Source organism: Nomascus leucogenys, chromosome 4, assembly GCF_006542625.1.
Source record: "Nomascus leucogenys isolate Asia chromosome 4, Asia_NLE_v1, whole genome shotgun sequence".
Classification (NCBI taxonomy): Eukaryota; Metazoa; Chordata; class Mammalia; order Primates; family Hylobatidae; genus Nomascus; species Nomascus leucogenys.
Window position 1 is genome coordinate 15,373,560 of NC_044384.1, and position 21,832 is coordinate 15,395,391.

General features: G+C 37.1%; 1 long non-coding RNA gene across 1 annotated transcript in view; it reads right to left on the reverse strand.

The window, feature by feature from the left end:
* Positions 1–21,832, reverse strand: part of LOC105739640 — a 316,721-nt gene that overhangs the window by 2,534 nt on the left and 292,355 nt on the right. The window contains exons 6-8 of the long non-coding RNA XR_001115590.2: positions 13,401–13,538; positions 8,375–8,453; positions 4,309–4,484 (exon numbers count right to left, since the gene is read on the reverse strand). This is a non-coding gene — a long non-coding RNA (uncharacterized LOC105739640). The remainder of the gene's footprint in view (positions 1–4,308; positions 4,485–8,374; positions 8,454–13,400; positions 13,539–21,832) is intronic.

Consider the following 21,832-nt stretch of genomic DNA (forward strand, 5'->3'; position numbering starts at 1 on the left):
TTGTGAATATATTGTATAAGACTCAGAACTCATAAAGAATCCCAGTTGGCATCAGTAATATGGTACCATTATTTTTAAACAAATATGAGACCTGGCTGCAACAACAGAAGTACTGCTTTGAAAGAAAGTATTGGTCATTGGTCAGACAACTGATAAAGCACTTGTGCAGTTTGGGTCTCTACAATGGTCAAGCTGAATTATAATATGTATATAATCATTTTAAATAATATATAATATATATAAAATCATTATATATGTTATATATAATGATATAATTTAGCTCAACTACATATTATGTTTTTGACTACATCAGGTATATACATACATATGTATGTGTGTGTGTTTTGTGTATCTATCCAGCTATTTATCTATGATGTAGTTAAATAAACCACAGAGGATAAACCCCTATAAGGAATGACTATGTGTTCTTGGTTTCCTGGTGTTGCCTACCAATGGCACTAAACGCTGGACAGTGATTCCTGGTGACCAACCCCAGCCCAGCAGTGCATGTGGCTCTCATAGCTCTTTTCTAGTGCAACCATTCTCCACTGTCCAAACAGAGGACCCACTGGGTATTCATATGGCCTCCACCAGCAGGGAAGGGAAGAAGTAACTCATGAGTTCCTGAAGCACAGTCTTAAAGCAGCACTGCTGCTGGCTTTTTAGAAACCACCACCAGGGAGTGCAGCAGATCTTCACAGCAGTTCTTTTTTTTGAAATGACTTCACATTAACTTGGAATTTGAGGCTAAAATCTTAAACAGCAGCAGCCCCTCTGAATGCAACTACGGCTATAAATATTCTGTTTTCCAGATTGAAGAGTTTTATTTTTCTATGTCTGGATACTAATGCAAGAAGACCAGAGTGACCATCAATTCTAGAGCACGTCTATATATATTAAATTCAGTTGGACTATACTCCCACCTAGCTGAGATTTCTCCCACCTAGCATTTGTTCCTAACTTTAAAAACAACACACCAGCCGGGCACAGTGGCTCACGCTTGTAATCCCAGCATTCTGGGTGGCCAAGGCGGGTGGATCACTTGAGGTCAGGAGTTCACCAGCCTACCGAACATAGTGAAACCCCCATCTCTACTAAAAATACAAAAATTAGCCGGGTGTGGGGGTGGGTGCCTGTAATCCCAGCTACTCGGGAGGCTGAGGCAGGAGAATCACTTCAACCTGGAAGGCGGAGGTTGCAGTGAGCTGAGGAGCTGAGATTGTGCCACTATGCTCCAGCTTGGGTAACAGAGTGAGACGCCGTCTCAAAAAACAAACAAAAAGACACCTAAATGCCACACGCCACCCCCCACCGCCCCCCCACAACCCCCCCCACATACACCCCAAATCTAAGTCCTAATTCTTGGCTCTTAGAAGAAAAATAAGTGTTCCTCTCACCAATATTTCTCAACAATTATAGTGAAATCACATTCAGCTGTGAAGAATTCAGAAAACAGTTGTTTTAAAATTGTTCAATGACCGATGTTTTGAATGATATAATTTTTTTTAAATAATGTTAGTCCTGCTAATTTTTATTTTAAGGATCTTCTGAGACACAGAGGGGGTATATCTAATCAATGTGCACCCACATGCCTTCTATCAACATGTAATATATGGTATTTATGAAAATAATCTTTTATATGTGTTGGAGATAAGTGGTTCACCACATTTGCCCCAAGATCTCTTGCCCCTTCTATCCATGTACAAAGCCACCATCGGAAACAGTTACCATGGTGAGTTACCATGCTCCCTGTACACCCTGAGGAACTGTAAGCCAATTAAACCTCTTTCCTTTATAAATTACAGTCTCAGGTATTTCTCTGTAGCAATGAGAGAACAGACTAATAGAAGACCTTTCACATATTTTGTCTCCTTAATGCCACATCATGAGTGTTTCTCTTCTCCATCTAAGAAACTCTCTTAGAGGTGTAAAGACACTGCCCCTAATTTTAGTGGATTTAGAAGGTTTTCACTGTAGGCTCTTACACTGCCAGACAGTTACACAGAGTGCCTGTATTCCTAATATAATATATGTGCCAGACGAGATAGGTCAATGTGTGTTGCAAGAAGAGATTCTTCACAGCAGCCTCAGAGGAACTTTCAAGAAAGCTTTGAAAGAACATTGCCCTTGGTCTGATGACCTCAAAGTTGTAGTTAAAGAAGTCCTCAGTAACTGGTACAAAGGCAAAAGCCAGATGCAGTGCTGAGGCAAGGAAAAGGCCTAGTAGGAGATGCAATTGTCTAGGCCCAGTTTATTGAGAATTGAAAGTTATTTTGGTACCTACCACATGCCCCACTTTGGAATGGAGAAGTCTAAAAGGAGTTTCAAGAGAGATGGGAGTCATTACAGCCTTCCTGCCGCAGGTCCAATTTGGAGTGCCCTTCCTTTTCCAAGATCATCTTCCTAAAGAGTGTGGGACTCCATGTTTGCAAAGGCCAACCAGCACAATTGGGTTCCGGGCATGGGAACTAGGCTAAGGCAGCCCAGGAATCACATCTGCAAGAGAATTTCTCAGGACCCTAATCCAGATTGGGGTTCCCTTTTTCACAAGGGAAGACATTTTCTGATTCAGAATTCTGTATAGCAGAGCTCTCCCTCTAGACTTCAGTAGAAAAGAGAGATGAAGCTGTTAACTTCCTCTTTTTACCTTACCAGGCATGTCCCCACCAAGTTCCCATCACCAACTTTGCTACATTAGTGTTCTATGCACTCGAACTTCCACAGCTTCAACTACACACAGAACATCTTCAAGTACTTATGTCCTTGGAGACTAATTAACCTCAGATTCTGTAAGGTGGAAAAAGCAGCAGCAGCCTTTACATCATCGCAGATAAATCAAACAAACTGATGTAAATCAGTAGAACTAGGAAGCAAATATCCAGCTTTTTGGAATTAAATTGAAAATCTTCCTTGACGTCTGAGGCTTGATATCTTTCAGCAAAGATGACAGTCCTGAAACTGCCTTTCCAGTGCCAAGTGGAATATAAAAAACAATTCAGGGCATCATTTACATATCACACAGACACCTCAAGCTGGCAAGCTTAGTAAAGAAACTACAAATAAAGTGAGGCTTTGGGGATTTGCCCTAGGAACTTAAGTTAGTAGGGTAGGTGCTAGTTGGTTAATTAAGCAGCGTTGGGCATTGAAGGGTTAAGGGAAGGAGCAAAGTTTAGAAAAGAGTTGTTTTCCCTCTCACTGTTCTCCATTTATCACCTCTCACCATGAGACAAAGCTCTGAGCAACCAGAAGCAATGATTGTGCAAATTATTTTCTTTCAAACATTGAAGTAGTGTTGAGCTGAGGGGAGGAGGTAGTAAGAATGGAAACAAGATCAAAATACACAGATGTGTTTTTGTGATGCAAGGAAAATCAGCTCTTATAACAATTACCTAAAACTTGGTCAGACTTTCCCCATAATTAGGGGCTTTTAACTCTTTTAAATCTCATCTATTTCTGGAATGGATTCTTACTTGATTTATTTTTCTTTCTTACACCCCATTATTTAAGATATTCACTTGCTTTTCCTAGCCCACAAGGGCATTCCCTATACTTAACATAGTGACTGACACACAGTAGACACTCAATAAACATTTACTAAATAAAATACCAATTAATTAAGTCCACATGCAATAATTTGGATTTCAAAGTGAGCTTTATTATTTATTAACAAGGAGAAGGAGCAATAAAATTCTGGAAAGAGCTTTCTCATTAGAGTCATAAAAGCTTAATTCAAATCCTGGTTTTGTCAATCAATAACTACATGATCTCTACCAAACCATGTCATTTAGGCTTCAAGTTCTTCACTTGTACAAGAAAAAAAGCAAAAGAGAGAGGGAGAGAATTAGTGACGGAAAGAGGAAGGAAGAAAAGAAGGAAACAAATCTCATAATAATAATGAATATCAATGAGTGCTTAGTATAGACACTGTTTTGAAATATTTACATGCATAAGCTGATTTAATACTCTAAACAGTTATCATTCCCATGAGAAAATTGAAACACAGAAGTTAAGTAATTTTCCTGAGTTCACACAGATGGTAAGCAGTGGAGATGAAATGGAAATCCAGGCAATGTGACTCAAGATACTATTTATCACTCCCCCAAAAAACACACGTGTGCACACACGTACACAAACACACACACACAAACTGCTTCCTCTCATAAGACTAATACACTACCTCTTAAAGTTGAGGTGGGGATTGAGTGAAATAAGACATCTTATGAAGAGTCCCATCAGTGGTGTTTCATGAAAGTTCTTTTCATGAAAATGCACAATAAGCTTTTCTTTCCACGTGTATCTAAGACTAACCTTGTTATTTGCACATCCATGTCCATAGCAGTGTTATCACAGTCGCCAAAAGGAAGAAGCAGTCTATGTGTCCATCGACAGACAAACAGACCAAAAGTGGTATATACATACAATGGAGTACTATTCAGCCTGAAGACAGAAAGAAATTCTGACACATGCAGCAACATGGACGAACCCTGAGGACACAACACTAAGGGAGACTAGTCAAAAAGGCAAATACTGTGTGATTCCATGCATACAAAGTACTTAGAGTAGACAAATTCATAAAGACAAAAAATTGAATGGTGCTTGCTAGGGCCTGGTAGGGGGTAGGAAATTGGGAGTTACTGTTTAATGCTTATAGAATATTCATTTTTCAAGATGGAAAAGAGTTCCAGAAATTGGTTATACAACTATGCAAATGTACTTAATAATATTGAGCTGTACACTTAAAAAATTTTAAGATGGTGAATTTTATGTTATGTTATGTAATACCACTATTAACAACCAAATAAAATTTTAATAAGGAAACTTTCACACCAAAGTGTCTTTCTGAACTAGCACATAATAGCATAATAGGTGCTCAATAAATATGCCCAGTACTCCCTTTCAAATGTGTGTAGACTCACCTTAAAGTCAGTCCACAGCTAACTATCCACCAACTTTCGTCTATGGACAAATAAGAGATTGCCTAAGAGTCCCGATGGACTTAGCTGGCTTTTATTGAACCAGGTCTACTCAGAATTCCACAGAGGGCCCTGGTGGCTGCTTCAAAACCAGTCTTCATTTTGCAATCACCATAAAGAGAACTGACCCTAAATGTGAGAAAACTCAACTGCCTATTCCCCTTGCACTTTCTCAATATAAATTACAGATTCCTGAAGTTCCATAACCTTCTGAAATTTGAAAATCTCATCAAATTGCTAAAATAGCAGATTCTCTTTCAGCAAAGAGAAAAAAATAAAGGGCTACTAGGAGATAGGAAACAGGGTATAGAGACAACACTTACCCACCGATTATATTTCAAAAGCTGAGATTTCTCAAGCACCATGACTAATTTAGATATTCTAATTAATTGTAACTGGGACAAAGCAAAGGCTCACCCAAGCAAATTAGGCAAAGTTAGTTTTCAGCAACTTTTACCACCCCCCTCTCTAAGGAATGAAGGGCCTCCTTCTGATGGATACCTTCATCTTGGTTACTCTGTGGAGTAATCCTCCAACTCCACTGAGCTCTCCCCAACTCTGGTTAAATCTGTTCTCCATTAAGACTCTGAAAGGATGTTACATTCAGTCACACGCTGACACCAATCACTAAGAGACTTAACTGTTACCCCAGGTAGTGAGGATCTCAGCTTTAAAATCAAATAATACTGGGCTTGAAAGGAATCTCAAAATGTCATCTTACTAATTTATCCACCTAATTAAAAGAATTTTCTCTGTAGTTCCACTTCCTGCAATCATAATAATGCCCCTACCCAAACCCTTCCAGCTATTGGCTACCCACTGTATTATAAAAACCATTTCCAGGTCTGATGGCTTTGCTTATTGAAAAGTTAGCCCCAAGGTTTAGCCATATTTATTCCATGTCTTTATTTCTGTCATTTTAGTTCATCAGTTTCTGAGCTCTTCACATTCTTGTCAGTCTCCTACGAATACAGTAATTACAAATGAAAACTAAAATCCTAGGCCCCACAGCTGACTGACCAGATCTACTCCCAGCCAAGGGGACCCCAGAAAAACCTAAACAACTTAATTCTCAGCCATGACAGACAGGCAGGTCAGACACGCCTCATTATACTCTGTCTTTTGGAGTTTGAGCATAATTGACCCGCATTAATATTAAAACAGAGATTTTAAGACTCACAAAATACACTCTTTGTGGCAGTCTTGATACCCCTACTAATAAATGTAAATATTGATGTTGAACATGCCTTAATGATCTGGGATACTTCTGGAAACTAAACTTATGTTTTAGTTTATGTCCATAAAATGATAGGTTTAAAAAAAAAAAAAAAAAAGACTGATCAAAAAAATGCCTGAGGACTTTAGGGGCTCGATATGAGATACAAAATTGGAATCAAAACCCAAGACTATGCAAGCCAAGGGTTAAGCCAAACACTACAAACCATAAAATCTTGTTAAACAAGATTTTTAATTAACCTAATATAACATGGTTTACTTTCCAACCTTACTCTGGCGCAGCATCACATGACAAACAGCAGATCTTGAAGGAAAATCGGAATATTTTACCCCAAAATGTATTTCTTCAACACATTCTGAAAAGGCCCTGCAAAGCCATTTTTTATGGCAGAAATTTGCATCTGAAAACTCTCTCCATTAATGTAGGAGGCAAGCCTTCCCTTTCTAGGCCTTTCCCAGACCTAGGAGAAATGAACTGAGAATCTGACATCCTTTTTTTTTTTTTCTGACGCAGAGCCTTGCTCTGTCGCCAGGCTGGTGTGCGGTGGCGGGATCTCGGCTCACTGCAAGCTCTGCCTCTGGGGTTCAGGCGATTCTCCTGCCCCAGTCTCTCGAGTAGCTGGGATTAGAGGCACGCGCCCAGCTAATTTTTGTATTTTCAGTAGAGACCGAGGGGTTTCACCATGTTGGCCAGGATGGTCTCCATCTCTGGACCTCGTGATCCGCCCGCCTCGGCCTCCCAAAGTGCTAGGATTACAGGCGTGAGCCACCGCGCCTGGCTGAGAATCTGACACCTTTAAAGAGACATTTTACCATCTATTCTCTCTGAGGGCTGCCACCTCTGAGGCTTCATCTGCATAGCAAGTCTTTTTCCCCATAACCCCCTTATCTTGATCCTTGCTACTGACTTTTAAATCTTTAGTCAAAGCTTAACGCTTCCAACCTACTGCCAGTCAGAAAATCTTTGAATCCACCTATAAGCTTCCTCTTCAAGATATACCACCTCTTTAGACTGGACCAATGTATACCTTCTATGTATTGATTTATCTTTTTTTTTTTTTTTTTTTTTTTTTTTTTGAGACGGAGTCTCGCTCTGTCGCCCAGGCTGGAGTGCAGTGGCGCAATCTCGGCTCACTGCAAGCTCCACCTCCCGGGTTCACGCCATTCTCCTGCCTCAGCCTCTCCGAGTAGCTGGGACTACAGGCGCCCGCCACCACGCCCGGCTAATTTTTTGTATTTTTAGTAGAGACGGGGTTTCACCATGGTCTGGATCTCCTGACCTCGTGATCCGCCCGCCTCGGCCTCCCAAAGTGCTGGGATTACAAGCGTGAGCCACCGCGCCCGGCCTGATTTATCATTTTACCCACCGTTTTTGTCTTCCTAAAATGTATAAAACCAAACTCTAACCAGAACTCCTCAAGGGCACTCCCTCAGGACCTTTCCAGACTATCTTCGCTGGGCCGTGGTCACTCATATTGGCTCAGAATAAACCTCTTTAAAATGTTTTACAGAATTTGTTTTTTTTCCACTAATATAACAGTTATTATGCATATACCAGGAACTAAGGTAGGGGCTTTAATTATTATATTAGTCCTCACCACAGCCCTACAATACTTTCTAATGATAAAAAGTAGTCCATCACTAAAAAGATGGTTATTTCTAATGACCAAGGAAAACAGGCATACAGAGTTAACCAAATTGTCCAAAGTCATGTGTTCTTTAATTGACAGAATCATAATCTACTCTAAATCCTACCTTTCACATTAAGATAAATTACTTCTTACTCATTATGATAGGAAAATGCTCACCATCATGTATTTCTATTTTCTGTATTTCTTATTTGATACACTTAACATGTGTATTATTATGAAATACATTTATACGTATATAATTTATTTCTACATATGTTTATATATGTATACAAACTTATCTGTATTTATACATATTTATACATATATTTCATAATATACAAAATAATATTAATATATTTATAAGATATATATACACAAATATACTAATATATTAAAATATATTTGTGTATAGATTAAAATATATTTGTGTATATTTTATTTATATTATATATAAACAAACGCATATGTCATAAAATATATTTGACATTATATTATTTAATATTTAATAAAGCTCATTTTGAAAATGCCTTTTACCTATATCTCAACTCTGCTAACAAGAATCAAGTAAGTTTGCAGTCCATAAATGGGATGGGCACAGAATAATCTTGCAGGCCTAGAATAGAATTAGCAGCAGGAATCAAAGAGCAAAATGCCAATAGAGAGTTGAAACAAAGAAAAACAAACATCATAACCTAAATTTCTTGTGACTGAGTTCTTTCTCAGCCTTGTGAAATGAATATGCAATTCCGTTCTTAATACCCCTACTAATAAATGTAAGCATTGATGTTGAACACGCCTTAATGATCTAAGATACTTCTGGAAACTAAACTTATGTTCTAGTTTATGTCCATAAAATTACAGTAAAAAAAAAAAAAAAAGACTCTAATCAAAAAATGCCTGAGGACTTTAGGGGCTTGATATGAGTAGTTGGTGACCCAGAAACCTCCAAGGTGACACGTAAGTACAGATACATATTAATACCGGTAGCATTACAAAGTGGCTTTTATTAATAAACTCTGACAAATCAGAGAATGGGTTGTTTGTAGGGGTGTAGAGCAGAAATAGATCTGGGTTTTTTTTTTTGACAGAGATTTAAGACAATCTAATTATGAATCAGAAAAATCTGGGCTTAATTCTGTTTCTGCAATTCACTTCATAACTGGGAAAACCGCTCATCCTTATCTATAAAATAAAGATGGGTTTGTATTCCTACTCCAAAATTTATTGTCAAAATGATATCTTTTTAAATAATATGTTGAAGAGCCTTATAAATTGACAAAGAAAATGGAGATTAACATATTTAATCAACAAATATTAATTAAACATCAGATATTCTGTGGGAGGCAGAAAACACAGCAGACCCAGCTGCTTTGGACTAGGTAAGAGCTGCTCCACCTAAAACAGCCCTTCCTATAGAGTTTTCCATGGCAGGCCACCTAAGTCAGGGAAGGTCACTCAAAGTGAAACAACAGGAACAAAAAGACTAGTCCGAAGACTGCTGTAAAGATCAGACAGCAGCTTCAGGGAGCTCAAACAATAGCAAGGGAAACAGATTGAAGCATTATTATGGAGATAATAGGTATACGGCTTAGTGACCATCATTTGTGGTGAAGTAGAGAAGGGGAAATAACTGAATTGATCCCAGCTTGCACGATTCTTCAATGGGAGTATTTCAGTCAAAATTGAGAATAAAAAAATTAGGTGTGGTGAAGTGTAGGGTGTGAATAGATGTGTGTTTTTGAGCAGCCTAAGCTATCCAACTGTTAGGCCTAACAGTGAATTACATCTGAGGCTCAGAGAAGAATTCTGGGTGGAGATTTGAGAGTCAACAGTTTATAAGTGATAATTGAAACCGCGGGATGAGTGCATAAAGTTTAAAAAAAAAAAAAAAGGTGGGAAGCGATAAGGTGAAATAAGAAAAGGGTCAAAAACAAAACCTTTAGAAAGAACACTTAAAAAGTTAGGCAGAGACATAAGAGTCAGCAAAACAAAGGAAGGCGACCTGAGGTCAAAGGAGGAGTGTAGTCTCACAGACGTCAGGAAAGGAAAACAGTGTTCAGGAAGAGAATGCTCAATCGTGTCAAAAGCTAGAGAGTGTTGTATCACAGCCATCAAGAGTTTCATAGTGAAATGAAACAGCCTTTGAATTCCAGCTTTGCCCGGTGTGGAGAGCAACTTACGCAACCTCTCCAAGCTTCAGTTCCATCCTCTTTTAATTGAGGAAAGGATGCCGTCTCTCTTCCAAGGGCTGAAACGCTTAGTCCTGTACTGATTATATAAAAAGCACTCAGCAAATATTACCTGCTATTATTAGTTTTAACTATTTTTAATAAAAAGAGGGCAGAAAAGTAACTACTGCATTTTGTAAGTGGGACATGACCTGTCCACCTTTCAAGAGTACATTCAGAGTGGTAAAAGTAGGAAGCTGACTGCGTTGGGTTGAAAAGCATCCGATTGAACCAGGTAAGATTGCCATTCTATACATCAAAATCAGTCCCTTATCAGCAATGTCATATGATTCAACCTAGTCCATAGTTGAATAGTTGGGGAGATATTAACTGTTCATTATTTTTTAGTATAGTCTTGATATAAGGTGACAACTAGTGAGAGATTTGGGGGCTGGGAGAATTGGTTTTTATTTTGTTTTAAAGAGAAACACATACACATATTCTTAAAAGAATGAGCAGGTGCAAAGGAGGAGAATAAAATTAGATAAGAGGAAATTTTTTAAGTCATTCAAGAAAGCATAGAGTAGCCACCATAAGCACAAGCTCTCTCACTGTCTAGCTACTGACATTGAAAAAATTATTTAACCCCTCTATTACTCATTTTTCTCATCAATAAAAATAATAGCAACCATCTCATAGGATTATTGTGGGGTCTCAGAATAATACCCAGCATGTATGATGAGCTCCCTACTTAATACATTATACTTATCATTATTACTACCGCCATTATCAATGTTACCAAGGCCCCATAATCCAACAAGTCGACAGAGGAGACTTTCCAAGTGGGCGAAAACATCAGTTACCTCCATGTTCTATTCAGGGACCACATCCCTGAATAGAACCAAGTATAAAATCCTGCCCTAGAGAGTCTCTTAAATTTCACTACCAGAGGGCGCCATCTTTGAACTTTAAAGGCTTTCCTTCAGCTGTCAGAAGGCCTCAATTAGTTTGAAAATAAGAGAAGGGATATGCTAGTTCCATAAGGATGCCATGACAAATAACACAAACAATGGCTTCAAACAGCAGAAATGTACCCTCTCTGAGTTCTGGAAGCCAGAAGTTCTAAATCAAGGTGCAGGCAGAGCCCTATTTCTGCTAGAGCCTTTGAGGGAAAATCCTTTTTTGCCTCTTCCAACTTCTGGTAGCTCCAGATGTTCCTTCACTTGTGCTCACATAACCTCAATATCTGTCTCTATTTTCACATGGTCTTCTCTGTATCTATGTCTCCTCTTATTTTTCTTATGAGGACACTTGTTACTGGATTTAGAGCCCACTCGGAGCTCATCTCAAGACCCTTAAAGTAGTTACATCTGCAACGATGCATTTTGCAATCTTTCACGTTCACAGGTTCTAGAATTATGGACACGACTTTTCGTGGGTCATCATTCAAACTACAGAGGGTATTTCTTACATCTTTTTCACCTACTCCACATGAGGGGCACAGGTCTTACTTATCCCTAGAGGTCATGAACTAACCAAATTTATCTCTGATTCTCAGCATTTTCACAATATTAAACCTATTTAGTTTAGTATTAAACTAAACTAGGCATAATTTAAATGGTAAATAAGGACATTTAAATATACAATAAATTGTTCTACTTTGTCTAGAATAAGCCTTGCTATGTGCAGCATTTAATAGTAATTGAATCTTTTACTTTTATTCAATTATACTACAGACACCACCACAGTTTTGGGGGAACAGAAGAAAAGTGATATGAAATTTTTTACAATTCGGAGACATCTTCTTCAAAAAAAATAAAATTTGGTAGTATTTAAGATGCATGTATTGCCTAAAATATATTTTGTTTTGTTTACATAATACTAATATGTTCAATGAAAATATGAAACTGCAAATGCTTTAATATGTGTTTTAACATTGACATTGCAAAAGATAATGTATTATATTACTATTATGACAAACAATAATCACAAGGCTTATGTGACATTATGGCTTTCCAAAAATAGGTTTCTATTACTTTCATAGACCCATCAAAGCAAGAACAGACCTAGCAATATATCTGCTGTAATTCTTCCTCAAAAATAGGAAACTTGAGCTATGTCCCAAATATTACCATAGTTAAGCCAACTTGAAGCTGTTACCCTCCCAGAAACATCAGTGTCTGCGGGGTGAGTAGCACATTAGACTTAAAGATATGAGATCTATTACGTATCTATTATAACATTGCATCTGTACAGCTGCATATTATAAGTTTTTTGTTTGTTTTTGTTTTTTTTCCTGAGACAGAGTCACATTTTGTCACCCAGGCTGGAGTGCAGTGGCACGATTCCACCTCACTGCAACCTCCGATTCCTGGGTTCAAGTGATTCTCCTGCCTCAGCCTCCTGAGTAGATGGAACTACAGGCGCCTGCCACCACACCCAGCTAATTTTTATATTTTTAGTAAAGACGAAGTTTCACCATGGTGGCCAGGCTGGTCTCTAACTCCTGGCCTCAAGTGATCTGCCCACCTTGGCTTCCCATAGTGCTGGGATTATAGGCATGAGCCACTGTGTTCAGCATATTATGAACTAGTCTTCATTTTCAAAGATGCTATCTCTGAGTGGGCTGGAAGAAACTGTCTGTAATTTCACTTCTGGCTTTCACATGCTACGTCCTCCAACCTACTATCAGCAGAAATGTCCTTGAGTTGTTTTTCCTATCAAGAAATTGTGCTGACCCAGACTGCTTCTGTCTCCAGATTTGTCCTGTGACACATGACAAACATTTACAAGGTAGAGATCATGACCAGGGGTGCAATGTGTGGCTTTCGAGTGGAATGAAGCTAATTGCCCTACACAAAAATAGATCAATGATCTTGTTAGCACAGCACTCTAAGCAAATGTTTTTGTGCAACAGGTTCAAATTCTGTGTGCACACAAAGAGAGGTGCACACTGTAAAATGCAAAACTGGTGACATCCAAATCAATCTAAAACAAATCCAGTCCACTTTTCATGTGCTAGAACCACTAATTACTTTAATCAAGGTAAAGTATCTTAATTAACACAAATAAGCATTTCTATGGTAACAGATGCATATCAAACTCCATATTTGTACTTGTGACATTTCTTTTCTTGGATGAAAACAGTAGTCCAGAGAGTTTATGTATGCGTATGAATGTATGTGTGTGTTTGTGTGTGTGTGTGTGTATGTGTGTGTGTTTAATTGAACATAAATATTCAGAAGGTTTATTATCCATATAAATAATACCATTAAACAAGAAAGTCGTGTGAGAAATAATATTCTCTTAAAGGTGGATTTTTGACCTTCTAGTTCAGTAGAAAACAAATAAATGATAGATAACCACACGTTCACTAATTTTATAATGCCCACCTTAGAGGTGCAGCATGTTCGTCGATAAAGTTCAAAAATAACATTCCAATTTTCAAAAAGGCTGGCAAACATATTGCCTACTAAATCTCAATGGTCCAGCGGCTTCTCCGGCTCAGTAATCCAAACAACATGTCATTCCTAGAGGGCCAGAAATATTGCTATTTGAACATAAAACAATCTGGAAAAAGATGGCTTTCTGCTATGATATATAATAAACCACTGGAACTTTTGTTGACAATCTAAGGTATAAAGGAACTTTCACAATCCAGAATTAAATCTTACAGCACCTATAGATTCTTGTGAACCTGGGTTCTTTTTTTCAAATTTGAGTCATAGACAATTGTATGGACATAGTTACACAATCTTGCAGACATCTATTGTATTTATTTGTTTTGTATTGTATTGTATTGTATTGTATTGTATTGTATTGTATTTATATCTCCATGAAGAAGTTAGACTTGCTCTATCCAAGTGCATTATGACTTTTCCTTCATATTTAGGATATCATACATTCTAGTTGCACAGAATTCTGTGTTACCTAATATATTTGCAGGCTTTTGAAACTATCTTTTGTTTCACATCATTTCTGTTTTGATTTGAATTAATTCCTAACCTTGATGCTGTATTTCTGTTAGCTCATTTGAAAAAAAAAAAAAAGCTATCATCTAAGTGAGGTGAATTAAAATATGTTAAAGAGAGAGAGAACTTTTGTTAACTGAAGGCCCCAAGACAAGAAGCATGATCTGTTCTGTTAAATAATCTCTCTTCATAATAATTTTTCCCTGCTATTTCAATACTGGCCCATCAGCCTTGTATGGGGCAAAGGAGGGTATTTTTTGGCATGACCAGTTAAGGGACTATCTAAAAATACGTTTAGCACTGTCAAACTGTTCTTCTTTGCTTTCACTGAAATGTTGTATGACCTGACCTGCTGTCAGGGTAGAAAGCAAAATGCTGGCTTTACAGTTGCACTAAGTTTAGGGATGCAGCATTGGCTGATATGTAATATGGTGCCACCCAGACAGGACCTCGCTATTTCACAGCATTCTGAGTCAATTGAGCCTCATGACAGCCACAGTGTCACCTGGCCCAACTGAGAAAATTTTCTTTCTTCTATCCTACCTTCATGACATCCTAAATCTAGAAATAACAGGTCACTTCATTTGTACTATATTATGAAATCTGTAGTATCTTACTGAGAGTTAAGGGTGTGTGTGTGTGGGTGTGTGTGTGTGTGTGTAGACATGGTCACACATGTGTACTAAATATCAAAACTATTCAATTACTCAAAATTTTCATTTGTAGTTTGACTGTTACAGTTAAAATGCAACCATATGTGAAGTTTCAAGAGATGTTAATACCAATTACTTCAGGTTTGATTGTTTCAACAAGGTATAGCAAACACTTCGTCACGCCTTACAATTTGATAAGCACCTTCCTATGCACTATCTCAAATCCTCACACCAATGCAGTGAGCAAAAAATCTTACTTTCTTTAATGGCACAAGCTCAGAAACAGATATGATCTGAAGCCCAGGAACAGCGGACTACTCTAGTCTACACCACAGTAACTTCCACAGGGCAGAAAAGTGTGTGCAGAAATAAGAAGTGGATAGGATTTATCTTTGTTTCCTTTTTTATCATTTTCTGCCCACGATTTCTTCACGGTGCACTACCCAGTGATCTCTTGCTGCTTTGTAGGATTCTCTCAGAGAAAAAAACGTAGGTATGAGGAACACAGAAGAATGAGATTTTTAACACCCATTCACAGAAAATAACTTTAATAAGAAATATTTGGTAATTTTGCCATCTTTGTGGGAGCCCCATAGAAACAGTATGTTGTTGATATGTTTAGAATTCTCCATAGGAAATGAGCCAGCATGAAAGTATTCGACGGGATACATGTTCAAGCAACATCTATTCATTCCAAAGATGGAATTTCAGCTAAAGTTTCACTTACTCATCCATTTACATCATGTTTTACTGCTCTCATCAGGTGAGAGCTCTTCCTTGTTAGACTGAATTCCACTTAATTTGTTACCTCCATTCGTACCTGAGAATAAGAGATAATGTGCTTAAATTTCACAAGTATCTGTCAATTATATTGCACTCTTACTTTTTCCATGCAGGTTCTAAGATCCTGCCAATAAATTTTACAAAATCGACAGTTCTCATTCTGGCAGAGCATCTTATTGAGGCTAATAAACAATTATATATCACAATAATACTAAAGAACAGAAGCTTAATTAGTACATGTGCTATTGACTATGCCCCATTTATTAAGTTGAAACTTGATATGGAATCATATTTATATAGTCAGAAAATCATTGGCATACTTTCCTATGGAGGCACGAGATGAATTTCAATAGTATTTATCAAATCTTTTGTGGGCCTCTCTGGAAGAGCTGTTTTGAGGATTAATTGTTGACTCTAAAGTGCTTATGATCACACATAAATGCTAACAAGTGACTCAAACAGGCAGCATAGCCATAAAAATAATGATGAATTGACATCCTTTAGCTCCACAGTTTAAGGACAGGAGAGTGTGTAACTTCAAAATCAATGAAATAAGAGATATAGATACTTGAAAATTGGAAGCTTTGTTGTTCATGAAGAGATAACTGGGAAAGTAGTAGCTTTATGTACGGCTAGGCGAGTGGCGGTAAAAAGCATAGAAACAAAATGTTAGAACAAGGAGAGACCTAGAGGATTCCTATATAAATAACATTATTTTATGGAGAGGCCAAGTGTCTTAGGCAGAACCCACAGCAACTAAAAAACAGTCAATTCTTTTGACTTTTAGTTTAGTACTCCTTCCAATAAAACACTGTATCACATCTGCCCCAAGGCAAAGTATAAAAGACACATATTTTTCTTTGCTATTCTTTCTTGCTTAATTTCACCCTCAGCCCAAAACTCCCGGGCACCAGATGTGCTCAAATGCTGACTTAGGGGCCTTTTGTTCATTTCCTCTTTGATCTCAGCTCTTCTCATTCTCAGATCCTCTTGTTCCCAGATCTCACTTTATACTGTACATGCATATGTCCACCCCATCAAACTTTTTTCTGCCACCCTGAGTTGCCTTTTAGATATTAACTAATTTATTATTCATCATTAATGGAAAAATCTGCATACTGAAGACATTTTTACTGGATGTTTGCATTTTAATAGATTTACTAACCCCAATAAATTGATTTCTGTGATGACAATGTAGTCCTTGGGATAGGTCAATAACAGAGATGTCTTTGGCTAAAGAGTCATTTGGTGAGTCACCAAAAACAGATCTTGCAGCTGAAGGCTACTTGACTACTTCCTATATCCCTCCTAAAGGTGAACAAGATGAGATGAATAAAAAGGTCAGTTTTTCAGAAGGATGAACTGGAAACAGAGTGCCCCTATCAAATACAACACTTCATTCATGTAGAACATTTCAGAGGCATTGCAAGCAAAACAAAATTAGACAATTTTGCTCTGCTTGGAATTTTCTATTTTGTTTAAATTTTCAAACTTATTGTCATGAATGTTTTACAGTGTTTTCTTACTATCTTCTTACTCTTTGTGTATCTGTGGTTATGTGTCCCCATTTTCATTTCTAATATTTTCCATTCAAGTTTTCCATTTTTTTAGTTTTAATAAATTTCACCAGTGCTTTTATTAATATTGCTTCAAATACCAAACTTTAACATAATAAGCTTTTTGAATTTTATTAATTTATTTTCTACCTTAATATTTAATGTCTTTTTATTTCCTTTGGATGTATTCCTTTAATTAGCCTTTGCCTCTGAAGGTGGATACTTATCTCCTTTATCTGACCTCTTTTGTTTTCTAATATCAGTACTCTTAGCTTTTTTTCCCTCTAGGTTCTTCTTTAGCTTCATGCCACAATTTTGATATAATCTTTTATTATAAAGATATAAGCATTTTTTTATTTCCTGTTATTGCTTTTCTTTTGACCCTTAAGTTAAATATAATATTAAAATAACAACTAAGCATGGCCAGTAGGGAAATTATATTACAGTAAATAGCATAACTCAATATATTACCCATTCTTTTCATCAGCATCATTGATGTTTTAAAATTATTTGTTTATCCATCCCTTCATTCATTCATATTTCCCCTACGGAACTATTTTATAATGAGGTCAATATGTCATTGGTTATCATTTGGAAGAACAATATAAACTGAAAGAAGTTGAAAAACTTTGAAACTTAAACAAACCAGTTTGGACCAAAGAAGAAATAAGGACAAATATGTAATGGCAGAGTCTCACGTTGGCACCATTTTGCATCAGACTTCTTGGACTACTGATATTTACTTCATCTCTTTGACATTGCAACAGTCTGGTAGTGTTCATGAGAAATTTAAAAGACCTTTCTAGGTCAGTAGATTTATAGAATCAATGTGGAAACTCCTGTTAAATGCCAGACTTTTGGAAACTTAATCAATCTTTGCTGCAAATAGGTCCAAGTCCCTGAGTGCTGGCTCTAGGGATATAGAAAAATATCCAAATCGTGCTTTAACTATAAAATTTTTTTGCTTGAAGGAAATTGAAACTTGAAACTACCCTTTGATATTGCCTGCCATGGAATTTAAATGTAAAATTAAAGCATGAGCAAATTGAGAGACACACAAAAAGAGAGATAGAGAGATCAAGTTTCATTTGCTCTATTTTGTCTTTAGATTGAATCTCACTTATGCATTCACCACTTCATTCAACAAGCAAAGAGTAAGTGCCCATTATGACCAAGTACTGTCTCAGGTATAGCAATGAGACAAGCAGGGAACCTGATCTCACAGAGCTTACCTTCTAGTGAGGGGGTGAGAAACAGTAAACAAATATAAAACGTAGTTATAATTGTTATTTTTTTAAAAAAAAAAAAAAGTAGGGCAAGATAATTCAGTGTCTGGGAGCCTACTCTGGAATGGTGATCACAAAACCTCTCAAAGGTGAAAACATTTAAACTGATGTGACTATTAAAAAGAATCAAACTAAGTAAACACTCTATGAAAAAATCATTTCAGTGGGGGAAATAGCTTGGGCAAATTCCACAAGGGAGGAATGAGACTGATGTGTGTTAAGGACATTGAGAAGGCAAGCATACCTGGAATATAGTAAAAAGGAAGAATCATACAAGATAAAGTCTGAGAGAGAGTGCAGGCCAGGATCCCTTAGGGCCTCGTGGGCCATGGTGAAGAGTTTGAATTAAATCCAAGATGATGGGAAGCTGCGGAAAGATTTCAAGCAGGGGACTGCCATTTAATCACATCCTCCTCATTATTCCTGCAGGCCCAAGGGCATTGAAGATGTTTGGTCTGTAAATTGCCAAAACACTATCAACCTATCTTTAGTTTGGTACTACATGAAGTTTGGCTCCCAAGGTATAATTTGTAAACTAAATGATATTATTCTTATACTGTGACCTGGGGAAAAGAAAATATTCAGTGTATCAATTTCAAGTGCCTGGATATAAGAAGAAAATCTAATGTACTCTAGCTAGAAAGATTACAGTGCATCTTGTAAATATTTCTCCAGTGTATAATTCCCTACTTGGATGAGTTTTTACCTTGAATCAAACTTTAGTCTATTCTAGCCAAAGGAAAATAGAATACAAATTATGAATTATTTCAAAAATAAAGGAAAAATGATATTCTACAATAAATGCGGAAGCCTGTGCTCTATCATCGTTCTTGCATCCAGAGATCATTGTAGAATGACAGCTTTGCTAACAGGGCATTTCTGGGTAAGGCCATGGTCTGCTGAAATAGAGCTATTAGGAAAACAAATGATTCTCTTTAGCATCTTTGCACTAGCATAAGTTTTATGCAGCTATATCATGCTGTAGCCTTCCATTGATATACAGTGATTCTTCTGAAGTGTTTTAAAGACAAAGCAGTGGCAGAAGTTATCATTCACTTGCAATATTAAAAACCAACTAGAGTCATAAAATATCATAGAAAATATAACCCACTCTGAATTCTCATTTACCAAGGGTCAATAACTGATATTTTGATGCATTTCCCCTCATTCATTAGATTCATTTACCTGATTAAATGTATCCTATCACTGTATTAAAATGCTTACCTTTCCACATGTCTATGAATTCTAATGTTTTAGATTATTCTTACTTAAAAAAACAAATTAAGGTACCGGCATGCTCTTTAATAAAGGCAAAAATCATCTCTTAAACTCTATTAAGATTTATTCTAAAATGATTACATGAATGTGCTATTTTTAAATAACAGAAATAATTTAAATACTTTCACAATTGGGGAATTTTGGAGAAAGCAAGAGAGAGATGTTAGTTATGATAAAGGTCAGGGTTTATGAAATGGAACAGAAAGGAAAACCTAAATTAAAGCACACTAATTAGCTGTGACCAGCATACATTCTGTCTATTCACACCTCTAACCAAGGCAACGTTCCAGGCAGGCATAGGGATGGGGCAAGATGCTTATAGTGTTTAAGCCAAGTATGGTTTGCCTACACCTGAGAAGCTTCTTGTGGGATATTAGCAAACGTTACATGGGCGTGGCAACTGTTTATATTTGAAAACACCTATAAAAAGAAGAACAGACAAAAAACAGACTTTCTGATTCAGAACTTTTCAGGATGCAGTCCAGGCATCTATCTTTAAGAACACACTAAAACCATCTTTTTCTAGTCATACCTGAACTTATCCCTCCTTTTTCGAAACATGCTTGTCAAGCAGATTTTTTTTTCTTTCTTCTACTCCAGATATTTTATTGTCATAAATGCTTTGCACTATGCCTAGAACACTCAGTTTTGGATTTCTTAAAATCCAAAATCGTTTTGGATTTTCTAAAAATGTTCTCAAATCTTTCTTTCAGTCACAATATTTCGATGATAATTCCCTTAGAACAGGAAGGAAATTTAGAAATAAGAAATATAATTGGAAATAAAAGCATATAGATTCTCAACTGTGAAATCTATTTTATTGTTTTGTTGTCTTACTTGCTGTTGTTTTGTTTAATCTTACTTAGAGTTTGCATCCAGAAGACTAAAACGTTATTTCCTAATCTAATATTACCTCTTAGGTTGGTGCCAAAGTAATTGTGGTTTTTGCTATTACTTTCAATGACAAAAACCACAATTACTTTGGCACCAACCTAATAAATGTCAACATTTTCCTTTCTAAGGGATCCCAAAACAATGCTGGACACTATGTTCAGACTCCAAGTTGCGGTGATCTTTTATAGATGATCTTGAAACGGCACTCTAGTTAACCCGCTGATGAGCAGGGTGGTACCAAGCTCCCTCGGCCCTCAACCTTCTGTGTGCTAAAGACTCAGACAGCTTCTAGTTGGGTTCACTCAAACACAGCAGCAGGATCAACTCTACCAAACCATTTCCACTCGTCAGCCAGAAATACATACAATCTTGCACACTTAATTTTAGAATGTAATTCATGGGGCTCTTTCCCAAATCCCTCAGCACAGCATCTGTTCAGAGTTGGCCCATATGACATAGTCTGACAGTTTTTATTCCTTTCCCAAGAGAATCTCTTAATGATATCAACTTCTCAGTCGTCTTTGAACAGTAAGGGCTTTGGAATTGCTGCATCTAAATATTGTTACCCAACTCTTGATTATGGCTTATATTTTGTAAGACATTCATTCACAAATGTTTATTGAGGGCCTACCATTTGCCTGACACCATACTTATAACTAGGAATAAAAAAATGTAAAACAAGCATGATCTCTGTCCCCAAGAAACTCGAGACGGGAGGGTTAGGGGGAACCAGAGTCAAAAAAGTTTAGGGTGAGAAAGGGAAGGGAGGTCTACTTCTTATCATGGCTTCACACCAGAGGTTCTTCCAGTTCATATAATTCTACCACTCTTCTAAAGGGATTCAATAATCCAGGCACAGAAAGGAGATTACAGCCTGTAAGCCCTAATTTCCACATCAGCGTGCTTTCTGCTACATAATTGAAACTAAAATTTATTTGACTAGCATTTAAATAAAAGTTTTCCTACTTTTGTTCTTATTGCAGATATCAAGGCCCAAGGACATAATATGTGCAAATTTTAAAAAACGACTGTAGGATAGGAGACATACACTTTTTGTTTATGAGTCAGAAGGCTTAGTTACACAGAAGAAAACTACAGAGCACCTGTTCTCTGAGGAGAGTCCCATATTTCACAGATAGTGTTCAATTATTCCTTACAATGTTCCTATGATGCATCATGATGAGATTACTTGTATTATGCACAGCACTTTTCCTCCTTGGACCTTGAAGGTGCCTTTTACGGAATCAGACATAAAAGAAGGTAATTCTCATAGTGCTCCAGGGAGATGGAAAAATATATTTAAAACCATGGAAAGACCAAATCACTATTGGTGGCTAGGGAAATAAGAGTCACTGAGAGTTAAGGGACTACACAACAGCTGGAAAAAAATTTTTTTCCCTACT